The following is a 23699-nucleotide window of genomic DNA, read 5'->3' on the forward strand; positions in this document are numbered from 1 at the left end:
TGCCAATGGCGTACTATGGTATATTAGTTGCTATTCTAGATCCCTACCTTGCATCTGTGATATTGCGTGAATATGGTCAAATAGCTGGCTATAGTGTCAACTGGGACAAGTCGGAGGTCATGCCGCTGCACCTAGACATCTCCTGGGACGTGGGGTGGTCCCATTTTAAGCATCAATCTCAATCTATCAAATACTTGTGGGTATGGATCAGCCCGGAGCTCCGAACCCTGGCCGACCTGAACTACACACCTGTACTAGATGAGATTTGCAACATGACCGCATGGTATTCATCAAGATGAAGTCAATGCCAAGTTGGTATATCTTGCATTTATGCTAACGATGCCCCCCCTCTAGGGCACAATGTTGATTTGAACTGGCGGGTGATGAAATGTATATGGAGGGGCAAGAGGGCAAGGCTAAATAAGTATGTCCTACAGGCTGCTAAACCGGGTGGTGAGCTTGCACTACCTCATGGCAGACATACTATATGGTAGCCCAGATAGCTTGGGCCAAAAGGTGGCTCAATGCAGAGGATACAAGCTGTTGCGCTATAGACCTGCAGGTGCTCCTCCCACTCGCCCTGAGTGATTCTAGCGATGCCCCCCACGATGCCTTCCAATAATCCTCACGCGGCACCCCATACTTAGCTTCATGCTAGCGCAGTGGCATAGGATGCATAGATAAGCCGGGACCGAAGTACATACGGCCCCCAGTGGATCTTACTTTGAGCCCTACTATCGTACGGCATCACTGAGCGGTCCACACACAACGGATCCAATGGTGGAGCGATGGACCTCTTTGTGGATGTCACACCCATCCCCTTCTCGGAAATTAGAACCAGAATGGGGTTGCTAAACACTGATTGGCTGCAATATAAGACCTTCACACGGTCATTGCTTCACACACTACCAGCGACTCCAGTGGCGGAAACTTCATTATACGAAAGGGAGATGAGGGACCCCACAGAATACCGGAGGAGCAAAACTATCTACGTCCTTAGCATGCACAACAATTGTAAGTTATTTGACCTTGTCAGACATTTGGGGCTCGGACTTTGGCAGGGGGGAGTGGGGGGGGGTTTGGGTGGAGATGAGTGGGCGGGGGGAGGTGGAGATGATGGTGGGTGGGGGGGGTTTGGGTGGAGATGACTGTGGACGGTGAGCAGAGCAGTGGGAGGTGGAGATGACGGTGGGTGGGGGGTGGAGATGACGGTGGGCGACATACGATTACTTCACTATGCTTAATGGCATGCCTTGCAATTTCAAACAAAGGCTGATCCAATTTAAAATGATCCAGAGAACCTACTTCACCCCGGCTAGACTAAACAGTATGGGGATTGCCTCGACTGCCGAATGTTGGCAAGGGTGCGGCACAGTTGGGATCATGTGGCACATGTTCTGGCACTGCCCGAGACTGGCACTTTTCTGGACAAAGGTGGCCCTGCGGTTCTGTGGTATGCAGGGGATTACTGTTAAAATGGCTCCGACCGCAATTTTATTTAGGATGGAAATTAAAAACGGGCACATGGACACATTGGCCCACAGACTGATACATATTGCTCTCTTCACTGCCGAAAGGGCCATTCTTTGGGTTTGGAATCGAGATCTGAGCAGCTGAACATGTCTGTTACCGGAGAACGGCAGACCCCGAGTGGACGGATAGGTTTTGGGAACTTGCAGACATGTTTATTTAGGCTGTGAATCCCAGTACTACCAAGAACTGTAATGTGATTGGCTCGGCAATACGGCACTCTGGTAGACCTACATTTCACAAGCCACTAATTATCTCGGGTAAATAGTAGAGTGCAACCAAATGTAATGTTCTCGACTGTTTTAGATCAACTAGTATTCACAGCGTTTTATTGTATGTGTGGGATTTAGAAAGAGTATACCTAGCTGGAACGCAACAGTGCGCTATACAAAGGAAACCCACATAGAGGTTATAGGTAGGGTGTAGGTGCAGCAGAGGACCTGGGATGGGTAGCGCAGCAAATGCGCACAGGACTCGAGAGGGGAAACAAAAGGTTCATTGGAGCGATCAGATTATGGAATTTGCTCCTTCCAGAAGTGTAGGATGGTAGAGATTGGTCTTCTCTGTGTGGTTAACCTGTTCTGCAGACATGCAGTGCAAGCAAAGGCCAGTTTCCTGCGTTTTCCCTCTTGCTGTTTATTTCCAGCTTGGCTTTGTTTTGGCTTGTAGTGGCGTGCTGGAGATGGTCAAAATTTCTCTTGGGTAGAATGACGTTTTAGTTGTGGCTGCTTTGTAGGTGATGCAGAAAGTCTTGAAGCAGATCTGTGCTTGTAGGGGTAGCCAGTGCCGCTCCTTGATGTGTTAACAGTTTCAGTCTTGCGATGAGGCATACTGCAGCAATGTGGCATCTGGACTGCCACAAGTAGAGCCTTGCCACTGTCCAGATGGGAGAAAAGCTTGGATAGCTATTCTGAAAATCAGGGCACAGATGAAATACTTAACTTTGCAGAGGAGCGCATGCTGGCACCATGCAGCATGTGTCTTAGCTGTGTGTTGTGAATGAGGGGCGTCAGAGTGGATAGTAAAGCTGAGAAATTGTGCACTGGATGAGATGGGTATGAATCCATCCAGCTTCATGTCAGCCAATTCTGGTCTTGGACATTTTTGTTCAGCATTCCTAGGAGAGCGAATTTTGTTTGTAGTGCTGGCATTCAAGTACTGTGTCTGAACCAATTGTGAGTCGATGGAGGTTGTTGAAGCAATTAATCTTCTGGTAAACATGTCATCTGCATGATGATGTATTGTGATGTCTGTTTGCCAGAGTTCCCCAAAAGGTTGCATGTATAGGTTGAAGATGACGGGACAGGATGGAGAGTGGTGGATCTCCGGTTACTGGGTGCTGCTGGCATTTGTTGGCACCATGTGGAATGAGTTGGTCTCTGTTGGATAATGGGGATTCAATCTCTATATAGGTGATTGAGTAGCCAATCAATATTTGTTTAATATTTTTATTTATAGGCAGAGGTATACAGCAAACACGTATGGCAAATCGAAAATTGCAGTCAGTACACCTTTGGGACAGCGTAAAAAAAGAGCAGTGCATCACCACAACGAAGAGACATTAAATTGCAATACAAAACAACATCAGGATATCACGGGGTAGAGCCTAGGTGAGTCGCCACCTGATGCGCTCTCGGTGAGGTTGAGAAGATAACTATTGAACGCAGACAACACATTTCGGGGGCGAGAGCGTGCCGGGAGCATGGTAAGATTCTTCCTCACAGGTCCGGGACCAGGTAAGAGCGTTAAGCCACTTCTGAAAGGTTGGGGGAGCGAGGTTCCTCCAGGCCTGAAATACACATCGCTTGGCTACCATGCAGCCTATATTTGGAAACGTAGGCACTCGTCATGCATCATCAGTGCCCCAGATTCCAAACAAGATTCCCAGTGGATTAGGATCAATCACAGTACCCATGATCTCAGTAAGGGCCTTTAGGACCCCATCCGAGAAGTCTCCCAGAACGTGACACGTCCAGAACATGTGTAGGTGATCTGCACACTCTGAGCCACAGCGTTACATGTGTGGACGCCAGCATTACAAGATTTTTCGGGGAGTGTAGTACAGCCTATTCAATAATTTAAACTGCATTACACGGTATTGGAAGTTGAGGGATGCTCTGTTCGTGTGCGAACAAATTTTTAACCACAAGTGGTCAGATTTCGAGGCCCAATTCGTCCGCCCATGCAGTGTGCCCTGGAAGGCTGGGTTGGGGTCGCTGTAATTAGTATTTTATATAGAGAGGAGACGACCCCACGTGCACCACTCGAGTTAGCTATGTAGGTGACAACAGGGGAATCGGGAGGTTCATCAGGAAAGGAGGGCCACATGGCACGGAAGGCAGCACGAAGCCTGTAGTATTGTAACATCTCGAGTGCCGAACCAGAATGGCCCTGTCTCCATGACTGTGGATCAATAAATTTCCCATCAGGGAAAAAGTCAGCGAATGCCTGGTAACCTAGAGCACTCCAGTGTCGGACTAAGGCTGTATCATGTGTGGGTTCAAGTCCAGGGAATCCCCAGATATGGAGCCATTTGTAATGGGGGTGGGAATCTGGTGTTATGTTCAGAATTGGGCCCCAAGCGAACAGGGTAGATGATACTGGGTCAAGTGGGGAATAGAGCACGTAATCCCGATGGAATATAAGGGTCATAATATTCTCCTCTGCAGCCAGGGTTTCCAGCTTGACATGCGGACTAATAAGTGAGCTCAGGTGTGGCATATTGGGCCTGTGCAGCCATCCAGTATAGCGTAAAGTTAGGAGCCATGAATCCCCCCTCTCATATGGAGTGCCATGTCAAGCCACTTCTTACGGACTGCCCCTGAGTGCCACAGGAGCTGCGCACAAGTTTTGTGTGTTGCCCAGCAAGTGATAACGGGAGTGAGTGCCACCTAGCCATTCTTGGCTCAGCCAGCTGTGCTGCAGCAATGTAATTGTCAGTTAGCAGGGTGTATTTGGACAGGAAGATCTGAACTCCTAAGCACTTGATACCGCCAGGGGACCAACGAAGTGGATACTCTGAAAGAGGCTGTTTGGTAGAGCTAGTGAGTGGAATAATCTCGGACTTGGAATAATTGATCATGAAGCCTGAGAAGGTGCCTACATGGGTGATATCACGTAGTGGGGTTTAGATGAGTAGTGGGGTCTCTAATGTATAATAAGACGTCATCTGCGTATAGGGATATAAGTTCAGGGTGTCTTTTAAACATGCTCCTCTGAGCATGTCGCATGCGTACATAGTCCGCCATAGGTTCTATCACCAGTGCAAAAAGGATTGGAGAGAACGAGCAACCCTGTCGGGTGCCCCTAAAGAGTGAAAACAATGTAGATGTTTAAAGAATTTACCCAAACCCTTGCCAATGGGGCAGTGTAAAGCAATTTAATATATCCAATCATATTTGGGCCAATGCCCATTGTTTCCAAGACCAGCCACATGTACTTCCATGAGACCATGTCAAACGCCTTTTGTGCGTCAAGCGTGACCGCAATGGCGCGTTAATCCTGGTCGATTCTAGCCATCACATTGAAAAGTCGCCTAATGTTGTGGGATGTGGACCTACCAGGTACAAAGCCCCCTTGGTCTTCATGCACCAGATAGGTCATGATCAGGAGGAAGCAGTTAGCTATCATCTTTGCAAAGACCTTCGTGTCGATGTTCATGGGTGAGAGGTGTCTATACGAGCCACACTCTTCAGAGTGCTAGTCTGATTGCCCTCAGCTCCAATAGGTTGATGTGTAGTTTGTACTCTGATGCAGACCAATGATCGCTGATTGTCAGATCGTTGGTGTGGGTTCCCCACCCGTGAGTGAGGCGTCCGTAGCTACTGTTCTCTCTGGCTATGGTGGCCAAAAAGGTTCTGCCTTCAGAGTATTGTCCTCGAAGACCCACCGCAGGAGAGCCTGTGCTAGTCTTCTTGGGACCTGAATCCGGTCTGACCACCTGCCTGAGAATTGGGACCATTGAGTCCTGACAGACCATTGGCGAGATCTCATTCTCAGGCGAGCCTCTGGCAACAGAAAAATGCAGGATGCCATGCGGCCGAGCAACCTCAAAAAAATCGAAGGCCGGTAAACGCTGGGCACTCTTGAATTGGAGTTGAAGGTCCTGAAGGATCTGAGAAAGGGTAACCATCTTGAACTTGTCCTGCCTGAGGAACTTGTTCAAGTTTCTCAGTCCTCCATCCTTTTGGGGAATTAGAAAGTATGGGGAGTACCAACCCTTGTTCCTCTCCACTTCAGGTACCTGTTCTATTGCACCCTTCTCTAGCAGGGTGAAAATGTCCTGCACATGGAGTGGATGTGGAATATTGAAAGAGCTGTTCCCTGCTTTTTTGAAATGTATTTATTATTTTTTTTTTTTAAAAGGAACGCAATAACCCTGGGCTAACGTTTCTATTGCGCAAGCATCTGAAGTAATGCCCCACCATTCTAGTTGCAGATGATGAGAAAGTCTACCGCTCACTGGGGTCATGTGGGCTACAGTCGGAGTAGTTTTGAGGCAGCCAAAGCAGTGGTTGTGGGCAAAGCTGCCGCTTCTTGGGCTGATACAGTACCTTTTCTTTGTCCAACACAAGGGAATCTTCTCTGACCACTGACTGGCCTGTCCTCTCCCTCTTCCAACTGAGGAGTAAAATCAAAAGGACTTAGCCCTCCAAGACGATGTACTTGGGTAGGAATGCTGAGGCTGTCTAATGGCGGCACTAAGATTTAGCAGCTACTCGCGGTCTGAAGCTTTTCCAGGCTTTCATCAGCCTTGCTTCCAAACAGCCTTGAGCTGTCAAAGGGCATATTGAGGAGTCTAGATTGTACATTCGGTGCAAATCCTGATTTAACCAGCCATGCAAACCTGTGTAGCACGCTACTAGATGCCATGGATCTGCTAATGCTATCAGCAGTATCGAGACCTGACTGGAGGCGTTCACACATTGCCTCCTTACCATCCTTGATGATAGCCAGGAAGCTGTCTTTCTTCTTCAGGTATGTGGTCAGCCGCCATAGCAACGCAATCCCACGATAAACGTACATTTTGACAAGGCACAAGTAGTGTTAGCTGATTTCAGAGCCATAGTTCCAGCAGTAAATATTTTTCAAGCCCAAGCATCCACTCTTGTCATTCCTATCGGGAGGGATATAAGGGTACGCAGATTGCTTTGTAGACGTGGCTGCCTGAACCACCAAACTCACTGATGTTGGGTGTTTTTGTTAAATATTCTGGGTCACTGCTGGTTGGCCTATATTTTTTTTTTTGGAGAAGTTTGTTACTGCTGCTGCAGTTTCTGGCGTTTCCCAATTAGATGTGACCCTTCTTTGGTAGGGCGATATGAAAAGGCAAAATTGGTTCTCTCTGGGGACCTTGATCCAGTATATCAGTTGGGTCATCCTGCTCAAATGTTGGTGAAGGCCTACTCCATCCCAAAAATTCAACCACCTGTCCTATCTGTTCGTATTGTGTTATTATTTTCCCTCTCTCAACGCCCTGATGCCTGCAGGCTTTGGAGCTATAAATAAATCAGTTGTCTTTGTATGAGGAGACGGGGTGGTCGGAAGGATCTAGTTTCCCAAATTAGAGTTCTGGAGAGGTATCTAAACCACTGGCTGTCTGCAAGATATCATACACATCTTTATCCTAGACTCTTCAGAAGTTGATTCATCTTGCACATTTGGGGTACCAAATTGTAAGCCAAGTGGTGGTGTATTGTCATCTGAGGGCTTGTTGGCTTCCTAAATTGAAGTTAAAGATTTTAAAAAAAATTTTTTGTTAAGGGATTTGAAAATCTTAACTTGTGTTATTGTGGGCTTCGACAACCTCGAAGAAATCGTCAATGACTTCGAAGTTGGTGTTGCAGACTTTGATTTTGTTGGACTCTACTTCGACACTGTCGACTGCTCCGATGGCGTTTGTGAGACCGTCTGAGTTGCCGACTTCTTATGCACCCATCCTCAAAGGAGCCTTCGAAGGGCTGGACTTGTTGAAGCCCTCAACGATTTCTTGTTGGATCGGGATTTGGGTACTCCTCAATGTAATTCCGTCTTATGCTTCGGACTCGAAGATTCATAGGGTTTCGTCTTTGACTTCCCTTTGCCGTCCTTATGTAGATCAACATGGGCATGGTCTTTCTGCTTCTTTCTCAAGGTGGTCGGAACCGCCGTCTCGAAGGTTTTTAAAATTTATTTTCAAAACGCATCCCATTTTGCTGGAGAGTTCAACTTGGTTGGACATTTGATTACCTCGGCCCGGGAATCACTAGAGGTCAGTTGCCTTTCTTGGAAGAAAATGAAGAATTACACGATCGACTACTTGATGGAGAGCTTTTAGACCTATTCTGACGAGGAGAAGCCCAGACTTTCTTTTTTTGGAATTCTTCGAAGGAGACTTTGAAAGTAGCCTACCCACCACCAATTTACCTTTATGCTCCCTTAGAACCTTGTCTGTCATCTGCTGACCAGAGTTACACTCTGGGGTACGATATTTGGTTCTGAGACCCCCACAGGCAAATGCGGTGGGGGTCAAAGATGGCCATTTTCTATCCACAGTCCGGACAGTCCTGACATTCCTGTGAAGACATTCTTGAATAGAAAATGAGTGGCGAAGTTCAGTGAAGAACCGAAGCGTGCCGTAATTCTTCGAAGCAAATGCTCGAAAAACAGTACTGAAGTCATCGGGTGCTACGTGCAGACCTATGCTAATGACGTTGACAAAGGCCCCCCGAGGGACATAGACTCGACGAGACAGCACACAGCACCCTCTGAACATTTTTACGAAGCAGCTGAAGATCAAAATATGAGGCATATGTGGACACAATCCATTCGAAAGTATGAACTGTTGTAAAGCACCAACGGTTATCGGTTGCATGAACTTTGATGGGTGGACCGTGTGGTCCGACAACTCTGCTTAGATCGTGGAACCCTTCCTTGGAGAAACCAAGAGGAGTGAAGAGGCCGAGGCTGGTCGGCCTAAAATTGTTCAAGTGATGGCTAAGAAAAGGCAAATTACACAAGTGGTTTTGACTGTGAATTTGAAACCTTGTGATGTGAAACGGTGTGGAACTTGGGGGTGGGCAGTGAGGCCATTTTGTGGAACTTTGTGGAACTTGAGGGGGGGGAGAAATCCCAAGGCCATTTTGTGGATCTTTGGGACGGGAAGCAAACACAAGCCTGGAGCTAGGAGAAGCTCAGAACTTTTGAACACTGATGTGTTGGTTGCTGACATCCCGACACATTGTTTAGCTTTAGTTGTGAGGGTAAGTATAGGTTTTTGACACGGACCAACTTTCAAATTGAATTTACAAACTGACTATCCTTAGTTTATTTAGGTAGGGAAATCACAACTTGGTATAGGGCAAGTTAGGCCTTGCACCATCCTGACATTTGAGTTAATAAAGTCCTTTTTTGTTTGAACTTTGAATCTGTTGTCCGTCTTGCTTCATGGTGCCTTTACAGAATACAAATAAAGAATTTGGACGCATCTAGGTCACAAACCTAATGGATTATACATAATGAGCAAGAAGTTTGCCTCTCTTGTGGAGGTTAGATTTGCAGTGCACCATGTACTTGCTTCTGGTTCCCCAGTGGTAATTCCTGCCTACTGAATGATGCCCGACATCCAGGAGCTGGTTTTAGCTCCTGCTCATGGAATCTTATTTCGAACCATGGATGCAGTTTGCAGTTGTAGAGATGTACGGTGTCAGTGGTATATCAATTTACAGTCTCTACTATTTGAACACTAGTAACACTTAAATGGCCCTCTCTATACATCCTTAAACCCATCTTCAGAGATCGGATACCTTTCTTTAAGTTGTGTATCCAGTTCCGGAGGTGTTGGTGTCAGGAGTCTATATATCCGGTATTGGGCTTTTCCTACCTTGAATCCAAGGAATCCACTATCCAATTCAGTGAGAAGTCTAGTTGCTCTGCCTTCCCACCCCATATCAACTTGTGAAGAAACAAATGTCTAATCTCAAGGAATTCAAGCAGGTACTCTCACAGCTTGAAGTCCTTTTTGCAAGTCTCAAAGGATTTGCCATCCCCTACAGAACTCTAGGTCCAGGAGTGAAGCCTCGTTTTATTACCTTTCCTTCCAGTCGCACCGATCTTTCAGAATTCAAATTGTTCTATCAACTGGGTCGCTCTAATAGTGAACTTGGTAAAAGGGCGATTCCATCATGGAGAAGCCAGTTCTGTGCCCATATCCTTGCTCCCACCACTGATGATCCATTTGAATTCATGATGGGCTCCAATTCCAGCCTCATCCACTCTACTATAGCCCTAAGCTTCAGGAGCGATCTAATTAGTAATATCTGGACATCCCACCCCACAAGGCCTTTTTCCAGAAGTTAAAAATGCTACTCTGAAGGTTCTTTAATTCCTCGTAAGGAATCTGGACTTGGGTTAGCCTAAAAGAAATGCAAGCAGGTTAGAATGTTGATCTTGACCACTGCTATGCCGCTAAACCGCAACATGGTCAACCCATTCCACATAAATTAGCCTAAATACAGGAGGACTTGGGATAGTTGGTTCGAAGTGTGCATATTTGGGGTTCAGATAAACTGAAGGTTAAGCCTTCGTTCTTACCCAAAATCATTTCTGATTTTTCTTGTAGGGCAGAAACTGGTATTTGCCCACTTTCTTTTCTCCGCCTCATCCTAGTAAGGACGAGAGATTACATAGATTGGATCCACGAATAGAGCTCGGAGCTTTTACATATCTAGACTATCCAAACTTAGTATTGATCCTTAGGGCTGCCACGGGATTCCCAAAAAAGGACCACATATCAGACCTAAGGAGACAGGTTCACTGGCTTCCTGTCAAACAAAGAATCATCTTTAAAATCCTCTCCATCACTCACAAATGCCTCCATGATCTGGCACCCCCCTACCTCGCCCAGCGCATCGCCTTCCCCACTTCCACAAAGCCATCCAGGCTAGCCTACACCAACTTGATCACCAAGCCCAAAACCTGCAGAGTGCGTGCAGGGGGCTCCAGCTTCCCAGCCATCGCTGCCACCCACTGGAACGCACTACCTTCACACCTTAGGGTAATCGACTCTCACCTAGCTTTCCGCAAGGCCATTAAAACTAGCCTGTTTGTCTAAAAGACAGGCGCCGCATTCCCATCTGTACTCTGTAACCTAGCACATATGTTGTAACCAAGTAACCGCATGTCCTAATGTACACATGACTACGTACACTTTCATGTAAACAGCGCCTCAATGCCTTGGGGCTGTAGTGCGCTTTACAAATGTAAAAATAAATAAATAAAAATAAATCAGCTTTTTATAGGCTATACAGGTCTGAAATTGGGTCAAGCTGTGACAAAACAGACTTTATCCAGATGGATCATTCTGGCAGTTTTGGAATGCTGCAGGCTGATGGGCAAGGATCCTCCAGGAGGAGTAAGGGCCCATTCCATCAGGGGCATGGTGACCTCTACAACCCTGAAAAGGGGTGTACCGATGAAAAATATTTGTGAGGCAGCTACATGGTCTATTCACACATTCACAAAGCATTACTGCCTTGAGTCTTCCCTCTGTCAGGATGGAATCTTTGGAAAAGCTATCCTCCATTCGGTTCATGCGAACCATTGAGAAAATTCTTACTCCCTCCACCAAAACAAACACTGCTTTGGGAGTCTATCAAAGATGAGGAATACATGGGAGGACACAATCCATTAGAAGAACAAGTTCCTTACCCCTGGTAATGTTCTTTCGACTGGATGTTCCTCCCACGTATTCCTAATCGCCCTCCCAGCCTACCCCACAGTAGAATTTCCCATTCGAGCTTTCGCTCCTTCAAATCTTAGTACGGTCAAACCTGTGGTTATGTGGGTAGTTTCTACTGTAAGAAAAAACAGAACTGAAGCCAATGGGCACTGTGCGTGCCATATATACCTTCAATAACATCATCCTCGAGACCGAGGCCCTCTAGGGACATCGAGTCGACCACATCAACGCACATAGCCCTCTTCCGAAAAATGTTTCCGAAGCTGGATATCTAATATCAAAGATGAGTAATACGTGGGAGGAACATCCAGTCGAAAGAAAGTTACCAGGTATAAGTAACTTTTTCTTCTCAATTTGCACCCACGCTTGCCATCTTCCTAAAACCCATTTCTAGCACTCCTTTCCTGCCCTAAAATGAATTGTTCTGCTGTTTCTTTGATGGGAGAATTTCCATTTGTTTTTTGCGTTTTGCAATGTGAATGTGAAATGGGTGCAGGGAATGATTGGAGTAGCAAGTTGTAGATTTTATTTGTTTGATATTTTGATACTGCGCCGGTTTAATATACAGATCGCAATTTGTACTACACTTGTTAAAAATTAAAATAAGTACTGTATAAAAATTGGTAACTGATGGGTGGAGTGTTTCAGGGTGCAACATGACATCAATTGAATTGTGGGTGTACTCTAGTAGGGTAGTGAGGAGCTCGGGTTTTGGAGGAGCATAGTTGTAGTTTAACTGGGGGCGATGGTGAGGTCCCCTTCATCCTTTTCCCACTTCGCCAAAATCTTGTTATAAAAGCTTCTTGATGTGCCATTTCATTCTGTGACAAAACAAAATCCTTCACATGACTTATTAAAAAATTGAGTATTGGTGTTAGTAATTTGTATCCTTCCTTAACCTTTTGCATGGCAGCTCCCTAGGGACACAGACGGCTGTGGGGGCGGGCGGTGTTGTCCATGAGCGGTAGTAGGGCAGTCTCTCTGTGAGATGAATCCTGCAGAGTCCTCACAGAACACCTGCCTAAAGTCTGCTTGCAGGTGGCCAGTGGAAGGCAGCAACTACCTGATCCTAACCCTGGTGGTGGCATTAGCCGGGATGATCGCCTAGGAGGAGGGCCGCAGTATTTATCTTCCTGATGGGTTGCGGTCAGAAAAAGGCTTCGCTTAAGCCTACCTGCTTTGTTGGTAATGAAAGCCATTGTAATCAGCAAGGGCAGAATATATAGCGTTAAGACCCTGACTTTTAATGAAAAATAATTCTCCCTTGAATCTAGACCAATCATTAATCCCTCCCAAATCCTTCTGTAAAAGTGTGTTTACTTAATAAAGTGAATTAGAATGTAAGACTGTACTTGTGAAATAAAAAGATCAGAACATAGGTGACTTCAAGTCCCACAATGCCCTAAATACTGGGGCGAAGAAAAGGGGCTCAGGCACGAAACTGCATAGTACAGTTAAATGAGCCTAATGACCCACACCTGTGCAGGACCTTAAGTTATTTAAGACCCCCTCAGGTGCAGGCCATAGGATCTAGGTGTTAGAGCAGCAGTAGGAGTTGTAAGCAACAGTTACAGCAGCAGAGAACTGAAGACACCGGAGCCGCTGTTGTGGAAGCAGAGTTCTGTCCTGAGAGCCTCTTCAGAGTAAAAACTCTGAACGGCAGAGGTCGGGAAGTGGATCGACAAGCAGTCCCGTAAAATAGACTCTCTTCATTGTATGCCTCGTTCCTGTGACTGGCGAGCACTGGAGTGTAGGCGGAGCAAGCCAAGCTCCTATCCCAAGCGGCACCGGCTGCAGGAATGCGACCGAGGCTGGCAGGTAGGCAGAAGTCCACAGAAGAAGCAGTGGTTAGAACGGACACCTGTCGAGTGACTGGTGAGTTTGCCTGTATTGGGAAACTGGGAAACGCTCCATAGTCGAACGCTGACCGTTAGTAATAATTTTGAATACCGAACTAATTAAAGAAGGTTACGTGGGTGATATACTGACTTAGAAGGAAAGCGACGTTATAACCATTACTGTCAAAACGAAAAGGGATCAATATTGCAAGATAAAATCCCGCATTGCAAACATAGAGGGGGCTCATTGAGGACCAATAAAAAAACATTGCCAAAGTAAAGAGGGAGCAATACTTTGGCACACATAGGCAAGCAAATCGGTGGCATGAACATCACCAATGTGTAGGAATTGTGATTATAAATGTTGAAAGTCGAAGCAAACCAAACAAAAAAAGTACTTGTAGTGTTGGTCTTTGTCCTGGCAGGGGAGTATACCAGGATAGGTAATAGTGGTAGCCCTCAGAGGTTAGTGGACCAGGAAGAAGACCTTGAAGTACTGCACTGTGGTTGAAACATGTGAAGGAAAGAAAGTGGCAGGACCACTTTTGCGTTTGACTTCTGGTAAAAAAAAAAAAATCCATTGCTGTGAATCAAGAAGAATTGTTGAATTGCCTGTGATCCGAGGAGGAGAAGTGTTGTTGCATTATTGATTATCAGTTAGAAGATTGACTTTTCTTTTCATGTTATGGAAACTTGCCAAATGTGGAGTAAAAGACTTTTGGAGCAAGAAGAACTTTAACTTGGCTATACAAAGGAGGCATATTTTTGTTTAAAACCTTGATTGAAAGTCCTGTTTTTGAACCCGGGGAAGGGGAATTGACCCAGGCTGCATGTATACAAAGTTTTCAGGTTCATGCTGAACAGAACTGTTATGTCTGTTAAACTTGAATTGCCAGATTGTACCTTTGTGTTTTATGTATGTATACGTTTGAGGGACAGATTCCTTTTAGTCTTGTTTTGATAGGCAGGGAAATTCTCTTTAGGATGGGGATAGCAAGCTGTTTATCACACCCTTTGAGTATCGGGAAGCACAAACTGGTGTTTGTGCCTCCTGCCTATTATTCAGAATGCTGGCACAGTTGCCAGAGTGCGGCACAGCTGAAATCAAATGATATAAAAGCAGTCCTTTTGGACCCTCTGCAAATAACATGCCCATCCTTTATTTAGTGCAAAACTAGCTAGAGTGCTTTTCAACGTGCCGAAGCCAGCATTTGCATAATGTTGGGAAGTAGCACAGTACTGTTGGCAGAAGGGTGGAAACTTTTTTTGAGCGTTTTCCAGAATTGGATGATGGTGAGGGAGTTCAGAGTCTCTATCAGTACTGTTCAGAGGTTCGAGGCCATGCCAGAGAATTACGGTCTTCTCTTTGCAGGCTAGCTTTGACTGAAACCTTTTGATGGATATCTTACAGAAGGCACTAGTGCCTCCAGAGCTGTGGAGTTTCGCTGCCAGGTATGATTGTGTGTGCTGTTCAAGATTGCTTAGAAAATGATGCAAGCTGTTTTGAATATACTCCTGGCTGGTAGGAGGAACAAGTGAAGGTTGCGTGGGTAGGGGCAGCTGAGAGTTGTGGACACATTTGCAGGCACCTGTAATGAGGCTGGGTGCAATATTGTGGTCAGCCTTAAAGGGGGATCAGATGTGTGCCTGTGATCCTGGTTAAGAGGCAGTTCCCCTGTCAGTCTGGTAGATCATGAGATCATGAACCAGAGTGCAAAGTCAAACCCTTCATGCCCCTGTAAAACTTTGGCAATCTGTAGCCAGGCAATTTGTGCTTTCTTAGCCATTTTTCTTTTGTAAGGACAGGCTGCTGTTGACAACGAATCTTGGGGATCATGTGGAGTTGGCCAGCTGCAGGGTGAATTCTTCCATTTGTCTGCTGTTTGATAGGATGGCAGATGAGAATGAATTCAGTCCCTGGGAGGGAGAAGGGGATTGAGGGAAGGGGGTTGTTAAGCTTAAGGGCATCCAGGTTTGGATGTTGGCCAGGCACTTGTGAAGGTGGCTGATGTCGTGTGAGTCCTTTGAACTGGGGTTCATTTCAGTGTATTGATGATTGACTGTTGGTGTCTTTATTTATTTTTTAATGAAAATCATCAGAGGTTCCATATTGAAGATGAAGATTGGGGAGAGATTGGAACTGGGAGCCTTTTGGATCTGAACCGATCCACCAGAGTGGCTTATGTGCAGGCTAGGTAAGAACCAAACCATTTTAGAACATTACTAGAGAAGCCTATCCTCTCGGGTAAGAGTGTCTGATGGTCGACTGTCAAATGCAGACAAGTGGTCTAAGAGGCCTAGGAGGCACAAGTCACACTTGTTGATTAATTGCAATGTACCAGCCACACCTTGGATGGTAGTCTCTATACTTAATTTGGGGCAGAAGCCAGACTCCTAGTCCTGGAGGAAGCAGAGTTATTTTATTTTCGCTATTGCTGGGATGAAACCACCTTTTCTGTGTGTTTTGCAATGTACTGGAGATTTGTGATGGTGTGTAGTTGGCTAGGTCCTCTGCGTAGAGTGTGGACTTCAAGAGGGGTTGTATGAGAACTGTCTTGAGGGCGTCTGTGAATGAGCCTTCCAGGAGAGTGAACCAAGCAGATGCAACACAACTGTGCAAAACTGGGACCCTAGCAAAAGAGGGTCTGGGATCCTGAAGTGACTAAGACAATTGCATACTTGACAGGAGAGCGAACCACGCAACTGTGAGTGTTGGACCTGCACCCAAAGTCCAGAGGAAATGAGACCCTAATGAAAGAGGGTCTGGGACTGGGTCAAATGAGAAAGATTGACAATAGTGACCCAAGTGGGCACCACGCAACATTGCGAGTTTGGGGCTTGCACCCAAGTATGTAAAAAGTGTTTGGATGCCTGAGAGAAACCAAGACAATTCAACGACGATTATTTGATGGACCAGAGTAAATCAGTTTGGACGTAAGTTGTGTGTCGAAGACCCGAACTCACATAAGCGACTAAAATAAGATGATTAAAACCAATGTGATAGAAGACGGGGGAAGAGGGGAGTTCTACACTTGCTAGGATGTGCCAAGCCAGTAGGACACAAATGTGAAGTTAACTTCCCTCTCAAACTATATTGTGATTTAAGATGAGAGGAACTCTAGGGGAAAGGAGCACAACCCTAGCATTTGGAAACTTGCATTTTTGAATATTATTTTGTATCACTTATTACCAGTGAAAACTGGCAACATTTCTGTTTGAAAACACAGTGAACACGTATTACTTTGAGAAGAGACCACCCTTGCACCGGTATCTTAGGTTCGTGTTTGGGACAGAAGTAGGTTTTGGGGACACAACAGTGATAGTCTTTGTAGTTTCGTACTTCCTGACAAAACCATTAGTTTCTTTTGAGGTAGGGCTATTTCTCTTAGCTTTAAGGATAGCGAGGCACTTCCAACATTTTTATAAATACAAGTCTATATCCAAAAATATATATACATTATGTTCAAGCCTTACTTCGGCACCCTTACAGAAGGTCAGATGCTGAGTAGTGACCCAGATATGTACTCTGCTTACCCCGGTTAATAAGTTGCCAGGTTTTTTTCAAAGTTTTCTGCTGGAAATATTTTTTACAAATGTGTATTTTTCCGGCCAAAAATCTTCAGCAAAAAACTCCATGAGAAAAAACCCTGGCCATCTATTAACATAGAATTGTTAATAACATGCGAGTCATGACGGGTTTGACACACATGCCGCTCTATTTTGAATACAGAATCCCAACTTCCTAAATCGGACCTTCTTTTCTTGACATATCTGGGAACACGGGTTAAGAATTGCTTTTTGCACTTGCCGTATCACACAGGTCAGTGTATCCCATGCATACATTCATTCGTTGGCATATGTATGAGCAAATGTTTTGTTAAAGTGCAATCCTATGTTGGTGTTGAACACCTGGCATCGTTTTAGGCCTGATGCTAGTCCTCTTTTGAACTCGTGCCACCATCCTCATGAATTGATTTAAATTAATAAATGTTACATTCCAGCCCCATACATTAAATGTCGCATATAGACAAACGCATTTCGTTTGTTGAAACTTAATAAAGGCATGATTCACATAATAGTAATTTTCTCTTATGCACTTACAGATCCTCACACCATGTGATACATTACCCCATCAATTTTATCTGCCCTGAAGAAGGCTGTTTCACCTCATTACTTGACAGCCGAAACTTAAGTTGGCATATATATTTACAAATACTGATGAGATGTCGAAGGTTGAACCAATACTAATGCTGGGTGATTTAATTGAACCGAACGGTCAGTCAGTTTATCGTTGCAACTTCTTCTAAACTGGACTGTTGTAGTCTACAATTAATTTATGACTATTTTCCCACCATATCACCCACACCACTTGCTGCTGTGTTTTGTAATTGTTCATATGTATGTTTGATGTGTATGTATTAATGTGCGTATGTGGTGACCGGCATCACATGGGGATGAGCTGATTATGTATATAACGTAATGGTCTATTTTTCTTGCGTTCATTTTCACATGCGATGTAGCTTTATCATTTGATCTATTGATGGAGTTACACCTGTACCTTGTAATGTTTTTAAAGCAACATAACCCTTATTAAAATATTGTGCTTATGTTCCAACCAATAGAAGTGGTTAGAGGTATACTATTAGTTGTTTTACATGTTCCTTGTGAAGCACACCCCTGGTTTGGATGTGGGCTTGGCACAGTGCTGGTCTACTTTTAATAAGGATTTGCTGCTGTTAGCTTTGATAGTGGCGGTGTAGTAAGCAGTCTTAGCCTTGATGGTGATGGGTCTGTGTTGGATGTGCAGTGATTTGAGGAATGTGATCCTCTGAACTGTTTGTGCACCACTGCATTTCCAAAGTTTTGATTGAGTGTTTATTGAAGGCAAACTCTGTGTACTACAGTGTGGACGGTTTGTCTTTGGAGTGGCTAGTCTTTGGAGGCTCATGGGCATTGACTACCACTTTGGTGGAGTGATTGCATGATTGTAGAAGGGCTGGGGCGTTCCCTGTGGTGTGGAATCTCACTAAGGTTTCTGAAAGGTTGCTTTGAGGGTGTCTAGTGGGAAGTTCATGAAAGAGTGGAGTTTAATCTAAGGGGTTTTAGCCTGGTCTTTACATGGCAATGTGTGTGATAGGAATTATGGTGTTGTGGGTTGATGCAGGAAACAAGCGCGGAGGAGGCAAATAATAGATTAAGCATGTGCCCTTTGACGTGAGGGCAAAGAGTGAGATGATTAGTAAGCCACACAGATGTTTTGCTGGACGAGACTGGGACATTGACTATCTTGAGAAATGTTGCTAGAGAAGGAAATCTTGACCGAGGAGAGGAGGTTGGTGAAGTCGTCGGTAGTCTAGGTGGAAGGTGACTGACTAGTGACAGCATGGATTGTGGATGGCCAGGAATATTGTTTAGTGCCAGTTTTATTTTATGCATTACTGCCACCCACCCCAACTCTGGATTTCTCTGTTCGGTCTGTATGTTGCGAGCTGCAACTATGTGGTAGCAGGTTGTCAAATGTGTCAGCATAGGAGAGTGAGTGTGGATAGTCGGCGCATGTTGTGGTAGCTGTCCAGGTGTCCTTGGCTGCTTGGCTGCGTGAACCCCTAGAGAGGATGGGCTATGGAAGAAACGGGCAAGGTCCTTGTCTTCCTTTGCTGTGGATGCCAAAGGACTGGTGAAATAGGTGTTGGGGCAGGTCAGCGGAGTGACAGGTCCTGATCAACCCGGCTACAGACCACATTGAGACTGCTGGTTATGTGGAGTCCTTATGTAGCCGCCTCAATTCAGTTGTCCTCGAAAAGGCACTGTGGAATTTAGTTTGCAAATCTATGAAAATTCTGTTGTAGGTTTAATGCTGGTGGAAGAGAGTTAAATAGTGTAGGAGCTTGGAGCATGGAGAGTGCTCTTTTGTCATCCTTAGTCATGATTTACATGTGCAGAGGCCTGGATGCTTGCCTAAAAATGGATAAGTGTTCACAATGGGGCAGGAAATCTGTAATCCAGGAGTCTCCATAAAATAACAGAAAATTTCAAAACCGGTCAAGTATATAAAGTTGCTAATTTTGAGATTGATAATCTATTTTTTTATTGACCTGGTTGAATATAATCGAACATCAACCTTTCAATTCATAATTTTAAACATCAAAAAAATTAAGACATTTAAAATTGACATCAAACATAAACATACTTGGTGATATGAGGAATCCAAGAAGAAAAGCAATAACAAATACAAAATATAACAGTTAAAGTTGCGAATCAAGTACACATTTCTCTCTTCAATTCTCTTAAATACAGATGCAGTTCACATAAAAAAGAGAGGAAAAGAAACTTCATGGATCAGCTTAACTTATATCTAGTGAAAAGAGAAATTTGATGGCAATTCTCACTGTTCATTTAGTACAGAAATGTCATGCCAGAATACTATTGGACTTAGATTTTGAAATCTTTAAAATGTTTTTTCCAAGTAAAAGTTCTGCTTATACATGAGCTTGGGATATTCTGTTATTCAGTGTTTCAAGAACTCTTTAGTTACAGAATCGACATATATTGTCACACTTCGCAATGATTGTCCATCTTGCTAATATCTCTTTTGTGGACCAAAGATTGAGCCTTACTCTTAAAAATGCATTTCTGGAGAGTGGGGAAGGGAATCTCACCAAGTAAGACTCCAAGCCACGATACTTTTTATGGGTAAAGGGATTGTTCTTAAAATCTGTATAGGTTAAGCACACTTGCACGTATTAATCCAATCCTGTTGCCATAGTTTTTTTGGCACGTGTAGGATTATCCATCAAAAGCTCAGAAGATATGCCTGCTGCTACCAGTATGTTTAAAGTTTCACGCTTACATGTCGATCTAAACTTGTGGCTAGAAGACATTAAAGAGCTAGATAGTATATGCAACTGTCTGATTTTAGTCGACAGTAAGCATTTCCTGTACAAGGAGCACAACTGCCATGAATGCAAACTATATAGGGATAGCAACCCTAGTTCGTGCCCGATTATCAGCATCAGTTGACTTGGAGGTAGTGAAAGAACACGTTTCCAAAATATTCCTTCCATTTTAAGCCAGAATGATTCATGTCTCCATGTCTTGGTCTCTGCACCATACAAAACTATTGGCACTACCTTCTGATTATAAAATATTAACACAGGAGAACTTGCCATATTTTGCATATATTATCCAGGTTTGAGAGATGGCAGTTAGCATCTTAGACTTGACTTCCACCGTGTAATGGAGGTCGGAGCTATGATCATTCATGTTTACACTCAAATAGCTATACTCGTGAACCACTTCCTGCCTTGTTTTGTGCAGAAAACATTTATAGGAGTTCTTAACATTAAGTCTCTTGCCACAATGTTATACCTTATTGTTAGGGAGAGTTCTCAAAATGTGCCAATTCCTCTCTACCTTAGAAGCCCCAGCTCTTTTGCTGAACTTTGGGGCTTTGAACTTTTAAATCTGTTTGTTTTCTGTTTTTATTTCTTTTGGTTATTGAGTTTTAGACCACTCCATAGACCTCATCTTCATGTGTTTTACATAGCACCCTCAGTGCAGTGACACAGGGATGTCTTTTTAGACTTCCCAAAGGTTTAAATACCTTCTCTGAGATAAACTACTGTTTTCCAGAGAAAGTAAAGTTAAATGCATAGACCCAGCACACACTATCTTCCTATACAGTGCTGGAGGGGTTACCTAGTATCCCCTGTGTCTAGAATACTCATGCAGCAGTCAAATGCTACTCTTTTCTAATGGAAAGGGCTGGTGGCAGTGGCTTAACAACGAACTACCATGATTTTTCCCGACCCCGAACACCGGTAGCTAAAAATCGCAGGAGCCATGTTTTTCAAGATGGCGCCTTAAGCCCCTTCGTTTAAATGGGTCTTGGTCTTCTTTTTTTCGCCATTTCTTTTTGGAAAGGTTCTTCTAGTGTTTGTCTCTGCGCGCCAAACTAGGTTTGGTCCCTTTGTTTCTATGCCTTTGGTGGGCTTCAGGACTGAAGACCGCCTATTGTGTCCAAGAGTCTGTGTGGGCAGGAAGTGAGGTAGGTGCCTGAAACTCCTTGTGCTTAGTCTCCGAGACCAAAATGCACTCTGGCGTGATTGGCTGGCTGACTGTCTGGCAAGGACAGCCACCCTGCTGGATGAGTGGCAGCTAGGCTGGAATGAATGGGAGAAAACTGTTTAAAATGAGTCTCCTGGACTGGAAAGCAGTCGACCAATGGAACGAAAGAACCGAAGACGAGCTGGAAGAGAATGACTGCTGCAACTCCTGGACCGTTGGTTTGCCCGGTGAAGCCCTGCTGCAGGTCTGAATGGCCAAATTCACCTAGACAGAGAAACCCCCTCAAGGACAACTTCTTCCTTGGAGTTGGTGGGACCAATTGACTCTTAAGCCACCTGGATACCATTCTCGGAGCTGGTTGGGATCAACCAGGGGGAAGGACACCAGCTTGTGTGCTTGATGAACAGCTACTCGAACTGAAGTGACTCCATTTTGTCAGTGTTTTCCGACGATCCTGTGCAGTGCAGGAGCCCCCCCAACGTCCTCCCTCTTGTCCCCATGACTGAGGCTCAGGAACAGTGAGATCTGCAGGAACTGCCAGGAACCAATGTCTTCAGCGGCATCTTTTGCTTCATACTAAGTTACTGTGCCAACCTGAGTGAGAGAACGCTTCTCTCGCGGTGAAAGTTCGTGGAACTTTCCCAACTTGCAGGCCTAATCAGCTTGTGACCCAACATGAGATTCTTTTTCATGCAAACTACTTCTGAGAACTTTGGCAAAGACTTTACTGTTTACTTCAAGAACTGCTCTTTCCTATCCAAGACACTAGTCCATTGACTTTGGCATAGGCCTAGGCCTATTGAACTGAATCGAGTCCTCTAGTGAACTATACCTATTTGCACTAACTAAGAAAGTATTTGTGATCTATTCTGCTAACTTGTGCCTTTTTAGCCTTATTGAAAGTGACTGAAATGCCATTTTGCTCCTATTTCAGGGGAGCCTTATTTGTTCAGAAACTTATTGGCTTGCTATTGAAGTGTGTGTGTATAATATTAAGTTGCCTCCTTCTAGGGAATGTTTTCTAAATTATTGTGTAATAAATTAATGCGTGTTTTACCAAGAAACCTTGAGAGTAAGTGTCTACTTGAATCACTGTGATTGTAAAACCTCTGTGTAACCTCTTGTACTGCTCACATTCCCTCTTGAGATAAGCCTGGCTGCTCAGCTTGCTACCACAAACCTGTGTAGTACAGACCTACACCAAAGGTTGGTTTTTGCTTACACCTGTAGTCCTAATTGTATGTGGTGGTCCCAGAGGGTACTGCGTGCAATTCTGCATAACACTTAGTTTTGTCTAAATTAATCGGCAACAGATTTTCCTCAGCATAATCATTTAGTGAATTTAATAGGTTTTGTAGACCTTTCGGAGGTTTGGATAAGAGAACAAAATCGTCCGCATATAGCAGCCATGGAATGGCATAAGGACCCAATTTGGGCCAATCCGAAATAATGTTGGCAAATTTTTCTTTGAGATCAGATAGTTAAACAAGGCTGATGCCAAGATGCAGCCCTTTTTCAGCCCTCTAAAGGTTGGAATCAGAGAGGTGAGATCACCATTTAGTGTCAAACAGATGTGTATCGTTGTGTTGGTGTGCAAGAGATCTATCAAAGTACTGATGGAATATGGACAATCCGCCTTATGCAGTTTTGTCATTAACAAATCTCTAGATACAGAATCAAAGGCAGTCCTTAAAGCAATAAATGACATGTAAATTTGTTGTTGCATTAAGTGACGGTGCTTTTATGGTGCGGATCAACTACAAGTTGATCGTGCCCAGGCCAGCTATAAATCTCATCAATTGGGCAAATATTTTGCCTGGAGCATCAAGAATCGCAATTCGTCTTTAGTTGGCGGGGGACTGCCAATGCACTTTTTTGAAAATTGGCACAATTATTGATTTCTGCCACGAGTGTGGGAGGACTTTCGTTGTAAGTACCTGTTTGAAAATGGTAAGGAGAATTTTGGTCCATGCTTCAGGTTGCTCTTTGAAAATGACTTTATGGAGACCATCAGGTCCAGGTTCTCTGGAAGTGCTTGATCTCTGAATGTATTGGATAATATCCTCTTCCTCAAACTTGAGATGGATGTTTCCAAGTATTAGTTTGCTGGAAGAGGAGGGTTGGTAAGTGAGGGAGGAAAATACAGAACAGTGAAATGTTCCTTCCAATGTTGATCTGAAACTGCACTGATTTGCATTTGAATCTGTGTGATGTGGTTAGCTCAATTGAACAGGTCCCATATCTGAGCAGAGTTCTTTGTAGCGATGGCTGCTAACATTTGCTCTGTAGCTTTTTGTAATAGCAATGCTTTTCGTGCTTGAATCAAATTTTTATATAGGGTCTTCAATTGCTTAAGGATGCTGGATCTGGCTGCCGGGGTAAGCGCCAAGTTAGTCTCTTCTGCGATGGGCTCTTTTATTTTTCCTGCTGTTCTAGATCATAAGTTTGTTTATATTTAGGGATCTTTTTTTGTCAACATAGATTGATGTTGACTAATAATTTGCAGCGCTGCAACATAATGCCCTCCAGTGAGAGTCGTGGTTGAG

The 23699-nt window shown here is 44.4% G+C and overlaps 1 protein-coding gene across 4 annotated transcripts in view; it reads left to right on the forward strand.

Moving 5' to 3' along the window:
• Nucleotides 1-23699, forward strand: part of LIMA1 (LIM domain and actin binding 1) — a 513666-nt gene that overhangs the window by 295690 nt on the left and 194277 nt on the right. The window lies entirely within an intron of this gene.

This window comes from Ambystoma mexicanum, chromosome 3q (genome assembly GCF_040938575.1).
Source record: "Ambystoma mexicanum isolate Mex_15411 chromosome 3q, UKY_AmexF1_1, whole genome shotgun sequence".
NCBI classification, from domain to species: domain Eukaryota; kingdom Metazoa; phylum Chordata; class Amphibia; order Caudata; family Ambystomatidae; genus Ambystoma; species Ambystoma mexicanum.